The 11,360-nt window shown below is 32.4% G+C and overlaps 1 long non-coding RNA gene across 1 annotated transcript; it reads left to right on the top strand.

The window, feature by feature from the left end:
• The first annotated feature begins 1,548 nt into the window (after nt 1-1,548).
• On the top strand, nt 1,549-9,655 carry LOC143076465 (uncharacterized). The gene is made up of 3 exons (XR_012978663.1): nt 1,549-1,628; nt 8,765-8,868; nt 9,358-9,655. It is a non-coding gene; the product is annotated as an uncharacterized LOC143076465 (long non-coding RNA).
• Nucleotides 9,656-11,360: the final 1,705 nt, after the last annotated feature.

Raw genomic sequence — 11,360 nt, 5'->3', positions numbered from 1 at the left:
ATATGCGGTCAACGCATTTTGACTGCTCAAATAGAACGAGTGCAGTATAATTCTACTTAAAACTGTTTAACAGAATACCTGGAATTAGTGAATGGGCTAAATTTAAAGTCTGTAAGATATTAAGGACACCTAATACACATCTAGTACACATATTAATGAAATATAGGTCAACATTGTAAACGGTCGTTTGATCGACTATTTACCAAAACGATTAGAATATCTCATGTAATTTTTAAATCAGCCCAGATGAAACAAAAAATGTTGTCATTTTATTTTAAATAAAGAACATTGCAAACATTTTTCAACAGTAAACATAACCATAAAATAAACACACACGAGGCTAGAATTAAATTCGTAATGGTAACTTTCATGATTACATTAGCCTGAATGTCTGTTAGTAGAATATTTACAAAACAACAGGGTTTAATACTACATACAATTGAGAATGGAAATTGGGAATATGTCGAAGAGACACCAGTCCACGAAAAGAGTAGATAACAGCCGATATATTTTACTTTCTTTATCATTTACGCCATTTCAACACCGATTGAGTAATGTTAATATGTTACTTTTATCAGAGATACATTTTGACAATCTGTTTACATTAGGTGAAATAATAAAAAAAAAACAGAAGGTTCCCGTTAACATAATTAATCCCGCCACATTCTGTATGTTTGTGCCGCCTGTCCCAAGTCAGGAGCCAGTAATTCAGTGGTTGTCTTTTGTTGGTGTGTTACATATTTGTTTTCGTTCATTTTTTGTACATAAATTAGGTCGTTAGTTTTCTCGTTTGAATTGTTTTTCATTGTCATTTCGGGCCTTTTATATCTGACTATGCGGTATGGGCTTGGCTCATTTTTGAAGACCGTACGGTGACCTATAGTTGTTAATTTCTCTGTCATTTGGTCTCTTGTGAGAAGAGCTGTCTCATTGGCAATCATACCACATCTTCTTTTTTTTATATTATAATGATATGAACCACTGTGTATATCAGTTGAAAGTAAACGATTGATTGCTTTTATTTGTTGTTAACTCCACTTTAGGCACTATTGGCTATTTCGATCAGTTTTTTATCATTGAAGGAAGCCAGGGCGCCATGAGAAAACCACTGACCTTCGACAAGCAAACTGGTGTTTCTACCAAAATAAGATAGGAGTCGAAATCACCTGCCTCGGGTCAGGTTCAAACTCCTCGATGTTGACATGCTATATATACAGTATATGAACTACTCATACTAGGCACTCTGTCCGCTAAAGTAACGTCGTAATTTTATGATCTGCCGTCATACAATATTTAATTTTGTATTGCCACTTGTTATCGCAATTGCAAATAGAATTACTGGGTTGAGTAAGAAATAAATTAGATGCAAAAATAAATGAATATTTAAAGAATTTTTACATGGTATTAGTATTTATTGACATACAATAAATGAATTTTGCGTCCTGTCAAACAAAACGGTATTTTTTAGACGACGTTACACTTTTCGTTTATTTTATCGGAATTGACTTTATTTTATTAAGCTGGCGCGCCATCTATAAACAACGGATATTTATAGCAGAAGACTCATTGATTTTTTTTTGTGATGGAAAAGTTTCAGAGATTGTCCTGTCAGATGCTCCGATCGTTCGGTAGGTAAATACATAAGCCCTGTACGTTTATAATGTAAAATTTTATCTTTCTCTCGAAAACGTACGTAAATAAATTATAGTCGCCGTCAGCTGAAATTCGTAGCGGTTATCGGTAAAAATAATCTAAACTATCAATCGCGTTCACTCGAGATATAGTTTTTCACATTCCATTCATAAATCGCAAAAAGAAAAACCACTACTGACCTACCTTTTAAGTGATCGCACTGTAATAATCCTGACCTTCACTTTTTCCAGAATATTTTCCATTGTAATTCCGCCATCTTCGTTTCTATGAGGATCATTTGTTTACATATGACATTCGTCACTGTACGCAGTTTCCTGAAATGTTCCTTTCATTGATGTGATAATGTTTCCCGCGCTTTATGCAAATTTTATGAAATTGAACTCCACGGAAACACTTCCGGTAAAAACAATGGCTGATTCCACCATTCAAAATCGTCTATGAAAAAGTGAAGGTCAGGATTATTACAGTGCGATCACTTAAAAGGTAGGTCAGTAGTGGTTTTTCTTTTTGCGATTTATGAATGGAATGTGAAAAACTATATCTCGAGTGAACGCGATTGATAGTTTAGATTATTTTTACCGATAACCGCTACGAATTTCAGCTGACGGCGACTATAGAGCTTTTCAGAGAACATACTTGAGAACTTTGTTGAAATGATCCCAAATTTTTAGCTTGATCTGGCTTTCTAATGCATAGCGCGAACCAGGCAAACTATAGATGTTGATACTTTTTACGAAATAAGTCGACAACGTTGTGAAATACTTTGTAACGTTTCCTCATTTGACGATTTGTGTAATTCCGTGAAAATGAAAGGCATATGTGTTGCCCAAAATGTAAACAAACATCGCAAAAAGTATGGCAGCCCGGCACCAAAAAAGACGTGTACGTTTGATATTTATTACTTTGGATTGTTAAAAGTTATAAAGAAACATCTACGCCAAATGAAAACAGCATACTCTGTAATATCTGATTGAAACGGAGACCTGAGTTGTTTGTCAGACTGTCTATTTGTCTGTCTATTTATATCACGAGAAACTATAGTCCGTTTCTTTTTTTTTTAACTTTAACTTTACTGTTTTTAAACTCGGGGGATGTGTGTTATTTTTACGAGAATCACCAGAGTTGAGGCAATGATTGTTGGAGACACTACAACCTCAGACTACAACACACTGCAGTTAAATATTCCACCTTAATTGTTTTACTATATAATTCAGATAGAAATACCAACAAAAAATATAAAAAATGAACAAATATTTTAAAGGCATTTCTTTTTGCTTCAAGAAAACTGTATCATTAGACTCAGATTTAACACAGCTGTATTTGTTTATAAATTCGATTTCATGAAGTGCTCTTCTTTTTGATAATATGAACAAGTTTTTGTTTGTCCTTTAATATATTAGATGAATGGCTAAGATTAAAGAATATTTTTTTTAAATCATGTGGACTTTAAAAAAGAGACCACAAAAACAACTCAATTAAAAAATAATGACCAAATAAACAAAGATACTGCTACAGACAAATTCATTTAATGTATAATGATACAGTATAATTTATCAAAAAGCCAGTAGATAATGGTAGTATGTTAATTAGACATGAACAGCAATCCAACAAAGATATAGCTCTCAGCATGTGAAAACAAAGGCCAAGTTTTAATATGTTATAACAAGTGAATGTGGGCTTTTAGATTTTATTTTATTTTATTACTTATGCTATACATCTTGAGATAGAATTATTATAATTTCTGTTTAGATTTAATACCAGCCGCTGTACAAAACGCACAAGAATTAGGAAAATATGATGATGCTATTTGATTTTTCAATTATTTGTAAGTAATACTATGCTTAAAGCTTTACATAAATATTTTTGTCAATACATGTATCAAATATTTACTATATTAAACCTTAAAGCAAGTCCCCAGTGCAAAAAACACAACATTTAAAGGTGTCCAATTTTTCAATTATTCTGTCACATGTGTGATATATGTCAATGGTTAATGGGTGTTAAACGCCACTTTCAGCATTATGTACTGTTTGGTAGTAGTCGGTTTTTTATTGGTTGAGTGAAAAAATAATGCTCGTAGAGAACCAAGATCCAAGATAGTAAAACTGACAAGCTTAGTCAATTAAGATTGTAGTCAAACTAAAAGGCTAAGTATGTGCTTCGAAATTCACAACCTTTGTGTTGAGAGGATAATGATAGAGAAGTTCAATGAAAAAGTAACACAACAATGTGGCATAGAAAAACATATAATCTTTATCTATAGCACAAGTTAAGTAAAAAAATGCTGAGTTCCCTTTTTCTTACTTCAGTTTGCCTCAAACAAATGTTTTAAAACGAATAGGTACACAATGCTTATTACCACAAAACACAGATCATGTTTAAAATTGGATAGCGTCACTTTTAATGTTCATGACTTATGTACCTTTATAAATGAAGCAACTACTTAATCTGTTGGTTTAATTCTCTTCCTCTTGTTTGCTTCGACTATAGTGGGAGATATTATGGACATAATTGTGCAAATCGTGATACAAGCATGAAATTTGGTATAAAGGTTGACTAAATGATACTTAAAAAAAATCCGCTGCTGGCCAAAAAAAAAATCATTTTTTCAAGATGGCCACCACACATTTCGGAATTGGCGTTATTACAAATTGACAATAATTTGTTAATCCTTTAAAAGGTGTGTTATATGTAAAATCCAATGTTAGATTTGATAAAAAGTAAATGACAGTTCCTAAATTACGACTAGGCAATACATTAATGAAACTAAAGGTGACTTCCGGTTTCAAAATGCCGGCAAAAAGTCAAATATTTCAATTTTTATACTTTCAAGCGCTTCACAAGGCATGTAAATCCTTGAAAGATGTGTTATAGGTATAATCCAATGTAAGTTATGATAAAAAGTTAAAAAAAGTTCCTAAGTACGACAAAACAACACATAAATGAAGAAAAATAATGACTTCCGGTTCCAAAATGGCGGCAAATACGTAGAAAATATTTTTATAATTTCCATCAACTTAACAAGTGTTAAAACTCTTTGTTAAGTTTAAATGCCTAGTTTGGTTAGAAAGACAGGTTGCTTATTTTATAATTATCTGATAGTTGCCTATACATCAACCCGTACAAGGAAGGCCAGAACGGTAGCATCTACAGTTACAAACACAGCTGGATTTTCGCCTCCGCATATCAACATTTTGTGACACGAGGATGCAACGGCAGTCAAAGAAGTCAATTTTGGTTTCAAACTGTCACTGATTCTTTCTTTCATCCAACCCCAGTGTTCATGACTTGGAACACGTACCTGTCGAATACATGAATCAGGCTCCTCCTTGATTTTCTTCTCTTTTGATGAGCTCTGGAAAAGAACCACTTGTAGGTGGAATTGCATCACAATGCCGCTGCTTCCTGGCAAACAATTCACATCGTGCCTCGCTTCAAACTTAAGCCTAAAAAAACATCTTTTACATCTGGAAAACCTATCATTGTTAGCCAAGCTGACCTTTTGCCTTTCTCATGACAATTCGACAAAGTGCCACATCCACTAAATGCATAGACGAAAGGAAGAGCAGCTACACAAGGACCAAATACATTTGATATGTCACGTGCAGGAAGCCATCAAAAGTCGTTATTCCTTCCATAACCTATCCACAATTTGTTCTACCTAGTGTTGCGATTGCTGCAATTCTTGATACTATTACATCTGTGTCAGTACTACCTAAAATTACATTTTACAACACTTTTCATAATCATGCCGAACATGGACAAACATTCGTGCATCTGCTTCTTCATGATTACAAGGGGATAGATAGGAAGTATCTTTATTGAAATTGCAAAGAATATTTTCACCATGAGTAACATACACATTTTTATTAGTCTCTTAAGAAGCAATTTTGTCAGCAAGAAACTGGAACAATTTTGTTTTGTTGTCATCTTCACAGAGAAAACAACTCCATACCCTTGGTGTTCTACCAGAACCAACACCTTTCCATGTGGCACAAGAACCTTGCCTTTGTCTTGTCACAGCCTTTAAATAATTCATTTAGTAAACATCAAATACAATGTCTACTTTTGAATACTTATCGCTGCAAGATTTTATATCAGGCAGTATGACATCATTAGCATAATCATCAAATATTTTTGCCCAACTTTGTGACCTGGAATTAACCATTGCTGCCCCACCAACGATAAATGCGTCCGAATTTGGATCAGCAAATCGCAGAATGTTTCAAGTAAACCCATTTGCAGCGATTTAATACCACTATTTCAAGTGACATCCTGACATAAAGACGGAGGAGCAATTTGCTTTCTATGGATAAAGAAATATTTCAAGTAAAACTGTCTACTGTGACAAGAAATGAAAAGTCTAGAAAAGCTATCGCAATCACTTTTAAGGTTCTCTAGCTTTATTTTTGACAAAGACGTTTCCAGTTTCATTTTGTAAGTTGTTCTTTTTTATTTGGTTATAAAAAGCAGGTTCTCCTTCATTTTGCATTTGCTTCAAAAGATCTTAGTATTGTTTTAACCAATATCTTGGAGTTTATTTACATATTTTACCTGTTTCCGAATCAACAATTTCCTAAATGGAGTATTTTTTTTACAAATCTGACGACGCTTTTAGAAATGAATTTCCAAACTCGTTCATCACTTTGCAAAGCCTTTAAAGCTGTTTAAAGAAATCTTTTTGTGTTTTCGTAGAGTCTTCATTATGTCGTTCGTCTGTTTTAGAATGACCCAAACCACTAGATCTTTCAAATTAATCTTCTAGTATACTGACTCCTGGTCCAGCTACCATCCATTTGTCTAAAAGGGATCTTCAGTTAATCCTATGGCATTAATATCGCCCTTCACAATTGCATGATTCTGTTTTTGTGCCTGATCAATTGTGTTACAAGAAAGAAATTTGCTGGTCTTACGTACAGTGAAATTATCATTTTCAAATTCCATTGCCACATGTGGGTGATGTTCGGGAAGGGAAGTCATATCTTGGAGATGAGTCGGTAACGATCTAGCAAAATTTACACGATCAATGAGCTAAAACAATACGCTATCATGCTTAATATTGACTGTTTGAAAAGTACGAAATCTCACTCATGAAATGAGCATAATACCAAAATCAGAAGAAGTTCTTAATTTATAATTGAACGCCAGGAATTAAACTGTGGTCGAGATGACTCTATTTCCTTACACCAGTCTTTTAAATCATTGAACGTCACAGAGTTATGACATAATTATATATTCTGAGTTTAGCTTTCATAATCTGAAATTAACAATTTTTAAGCAAAATACATGCAGTTGTCTGATGCGCCTGTCTAGTCCTAGGTACATTTGAACATACATTAAAAGAATCTGCCGTTCTTGGTGTTGCAATATTGGCTTCAGCAAGACAACATGTCTATTCGCTATCACGCAATATATCACCCAGAGTTTTATAACAAGTCATTTCAATGTGCAATCCACCAAACATGACGATACACTTATATTTTCCTTACAAATCAGGCCATTCCCACTGAATTTGCTTAGCATTTCCAAAAGTGGCTGATCTGCAGTTACATTTGATGTTTCTCCGAATTAACCACATTTTCGCCTTAACCATCGAATACCTGAGAATTGCCTGGTAGTGCATAGAAATCACTCTTGATGTCTATAAATAGTTTGCACATGCGCAAAATTGCGAAACACATGTGTATCATAACCTTGAAAAATGTTATTAAACCAATTCATAATATCATTAGAAATCCAAAAACACTAAATATATAGTAAATAGTTCAAATGTTTTTTTAAAAGTATTTTGTAACATTTTGGCGCATGTGCAAATACTGGATATGTCAAATATTCATTTTTGATAAATATGTGATGTAAGGAAGGTAGCCACCAAACCTGGTAATTGGTTTTTACTAAAAGAAGTAAAAAGAAAAGTTTTCCAGAAAAATCAGTATTTTCAAACTAAAGAAAACAGCCATTTTAGAAAATGGCCGTGGCCATCTTGTAAAAATTATTTTTTTTAATGGCCAGCAGTTATTTCTTACAAACTATATAATAATGATGCTTTGTGGTAATTTTCATGCTTGTATCATCATTTGCACAATTCCCTCGATTTTGCTTGCTAATATCTTCCACTACTAAATGTTATGAAATTTATACACAATGCTTACAATTTCAAAAGGGCCTTAATGAAATTAATCCTGCATCTGTATGAGGAAGTTGACTGGTGCGTATTTTTACAGGCAGGGTATTTGTGTCCCCAAAACACATTCTCAATTTAATTAAACCATGTTCATTTACAAGAATAGCCTACTATAGAATAACCTCCTGTCTGAAATCGCCTTCAATATTTTTTTTCAACTTTGAATTAATTTGAACAATTAACTAAATTGAAGAAAGCAGGGGTGTTATGTTTTCTTTACAAATACAATGTATACTAATCCCCAATTTGAAAAAAAAATATTCTCAATGCTCAGATTTTTTTCTTTTTTTGCCATTTCCATAACTATATAAAGGTAGTGTTATAAAATAAAATAAAAATAATTTGATTAATCGTGTCAAAAAACTAAATAAATTTGTTTGTGCTTTACACATACAATATTTTTTACTAAAAAAACACCCAAGAATTTATATACCCCACTTACGATAGTAGAGGGGTATTATGTATTCTGGTCTGTTTGTCCGTCTGTCCCGTTTCAGGTTAAAGTTTTTGGTCAAGGTAGTTTTTGATGAAATTGAAGTCCAATCAATTCGAAATATAGTTCACATGTTCCCTATGCTATGATCTTTCTAATTTTAATGCCAAATTAGATGTTTGATCCCAATTTAACGGTTCACTGAACATACATGTAGAAAATGATAGTGCGAGTGAGGCATCAATTTACTATGGACACATTCTTGTTAGATTTGTATTGTTTAGTTGCTTCATTACTGATCAATGTATTATATCATTTAACCCATAACTGATTATTTTTTTTTTTATATTTTTATATGGTTATTGCCTGTCCTTCTTGTGTCCCGTATATGAGAACACACACACTCATGCACATAAAAAAAACTCATATACATTTTTGAAAGTCATTTGATAAGTATGAATTATTTCAATTGAGTATTTTATTTATTTTTGAAGTAGAATGGAGGATTATCCTTGCCTAGTTAGACTAGGCTCTACTGGTATGATAGATATGCTGATGTCTAACTTGGAGATCTTGATTAGGTTGGAAAATGTATCGGGTACATTTTAGGTGGTTATTCATACATATCATGAAACAAATATATTATAGAAAAAAAACATTCAAATTAGTCATATAAAAAAACATGATCATATAATCAAAATTAAAAACATTTTGATATTAATATTGAAATAAATAACTTTAAATGGCCTTAACAATTACTAAGTAGATGTATTCATGTATGTTGTTGAATTATGCTGAAAGTATTTACTAGTTCATTTGACTGGAAAAAACTGATCAATATTCCAGGTTTTACAAAACAGACTAGAAAAATTGCAAGATAGCAATTATGGAAAAGTCACAGTTGAAAAAAACATAAATCTATAAAAACAGATAACAGCTACTCATAATATTTTTTTTAATCCATTTGATATTTGTTGTCTTGATCTTAAACTACCAGTAAGCTTTAGATATTCAAATATAGAAACAACCGAACAGCACACACTAATTTCAACAGTTTTATTTTTTGTATTTTGGTTTTTTTTTTTAGATGTAGAAGTAGAAGAAACAACAGTGAAAAAGAATGAGAGTCATCATTTTAATAAAATTTTAACTTGAAATTGAAATAAATCTAATTTTTCTTTATGTATTTCAAATATGAGCATTGGGATAAACTTTAATGAGACAGCAAGCCAACAGCACAATCCCAAAAGCTATTTGGAGGTCTACTTGAACTTCATGCAAAAATGAAATTTGTGGTTTTTCAATATAGATAAAATTGAAAGTTAGCAACTTTTTGATGCTTTTGTGCAACTTGCACGGTTTCAGATTTATAGCTTCAAAACTTGTTTATGAATGATTTATTTATTCCACATTTAAGATGGATATATCAGTATACAAAGAAGGAGATGTGGTATAATTTCCAATATGACAACTGATTTTATATGTTTTGAAATATCTTCTTCTCTTGTCTCGTTATGTCTTTCATCCCACTTCATATTGACTTCCCACTGTGTAATTATATTGGTTATGATGGTGACTGAGTGATATTACATTATTTAAGTCACTTTTCTTTAATTTCTTGTATGTTTTTATTAAATAGTATTCTTATAAAGATCATTGCATTTAAAATGATATGCATTGCTCAGAAGTTTCCTTGGTATGAAATATTGTTATTTTCTGAATTTCAGTTTTTGCTGATATATGACATTTATGATGTTGGGCTACTGCCACAACCTTATTCATGCTCTTTTCTGTCCTGAAACAATCTAATAATTATTCAACAGCGATTTATTATATGTATTAGAAATTACTTAGGTATATTAAAAGGGCAATATGCCAATTATTTAGTCTTATTGCCATAGGAATGAAAAGAGCAGATTCCTCCAGAGAAGAAAATGCGCCAAAGGGGGAGATAATGACCTTAAAAAAAATCTACCGTACCGATGACAAGAAATAATGTCATTTTTTTACCAGACAATAAGTATGCTTCAAATCGGTGTACACAAACAATCATTTTCTGTTAGATTAGCAAAAGCTGCAGAGTCACTACTCATACCACATGGCCACCGATCCCCACTTGATGGAAAAAAGGGAAAACAATGGTTAAAGGCGTAAAATAAACATTATTGTATTCACTTCGGATCCTTCACTGGTAAATTATTAGAACCCCACAAAACTTATTTTTATATTAGCAGACAGAATTCTGTGATAAATAAGATAAGTTAACAGATATCTGGCATCACCCTTAAGATGGTTTCACGGTAAAAAAAAATTGAAAAAAAAGGAAATGCATTTAATAGTTGAAAATGTTATCACAGATATCAGGGTTATAACGCAACGCGTTAAGCCTGACGCGCGTTTCAAAAGAGACCGCCCCAGGAGACCAAAACATAAGAGGAGATTAATGTCCTTTCATGTAATTTTACATTGATTATTTGGCAAAACTAGCTTAGCTGTATTTGGCAAAACTTTTAGGAATTTTTGTTCTCAATGCTCGTCAACTTCGTACTTTATTTGGCCTTTTTAACTTTTTTGCATTCGAGCGTCACTGATGAGTCTTTTGTAGACGAAAGGCGCGTCTGGCGTATATACTAAATTTAATCCTGGTATCTATGATGAGTTTATTTGGTGGTTGTTATTAAGGCATGTTTTTTTCATCATTATCTTCTTAATTTATTTCTTCCTTCTTCTTTGCTGTCGACCGTTACGATTGAGTGATCTGTAGACGAATGTGCGTCTGACATTACATGTTCTTATTTTTGTAATTATCAGAATTGATGCTACAAAACATTTAATGAATGTGTATGTGCGATTTTGCATTCGATTTCAAAGCTAACCAAACCAAGTGTGTTTTTTCGATATGTATTATTGATATAAATAACGATTTAATTTATGTTCTTATTCAATACTTCAAACGAACATAAAGCATTTTTAAAGTAAAACTCAACACCGTTATTTGGTTATCAGCTCGCCCCGACAGCACAGAAAGCTTATTTTATTACAAATAATAATACCAATGTCCAATTTGCTGTCATCGACCGCTGTCATCAC

The sequence above is a fragment of the Mytilus galloprovincialis genome, chromosome 5 (assembly GCF_965363235.1).
Source record: "Mytilus galloprovincialis chromosome 5, xbMytGall1.hap1.1, whole genome shotgun sequence".
NCBI lineage: Eukaryota > Metazoa > Mollusca > Bivalvia > Mytilida > Mytilidae > Mytilus > Mytilus galloprovincialis.
Note: the sequence above shows the minus strand (reverse complement) of the source record. Positions and strands in the feature narration are given on the sequence as shown.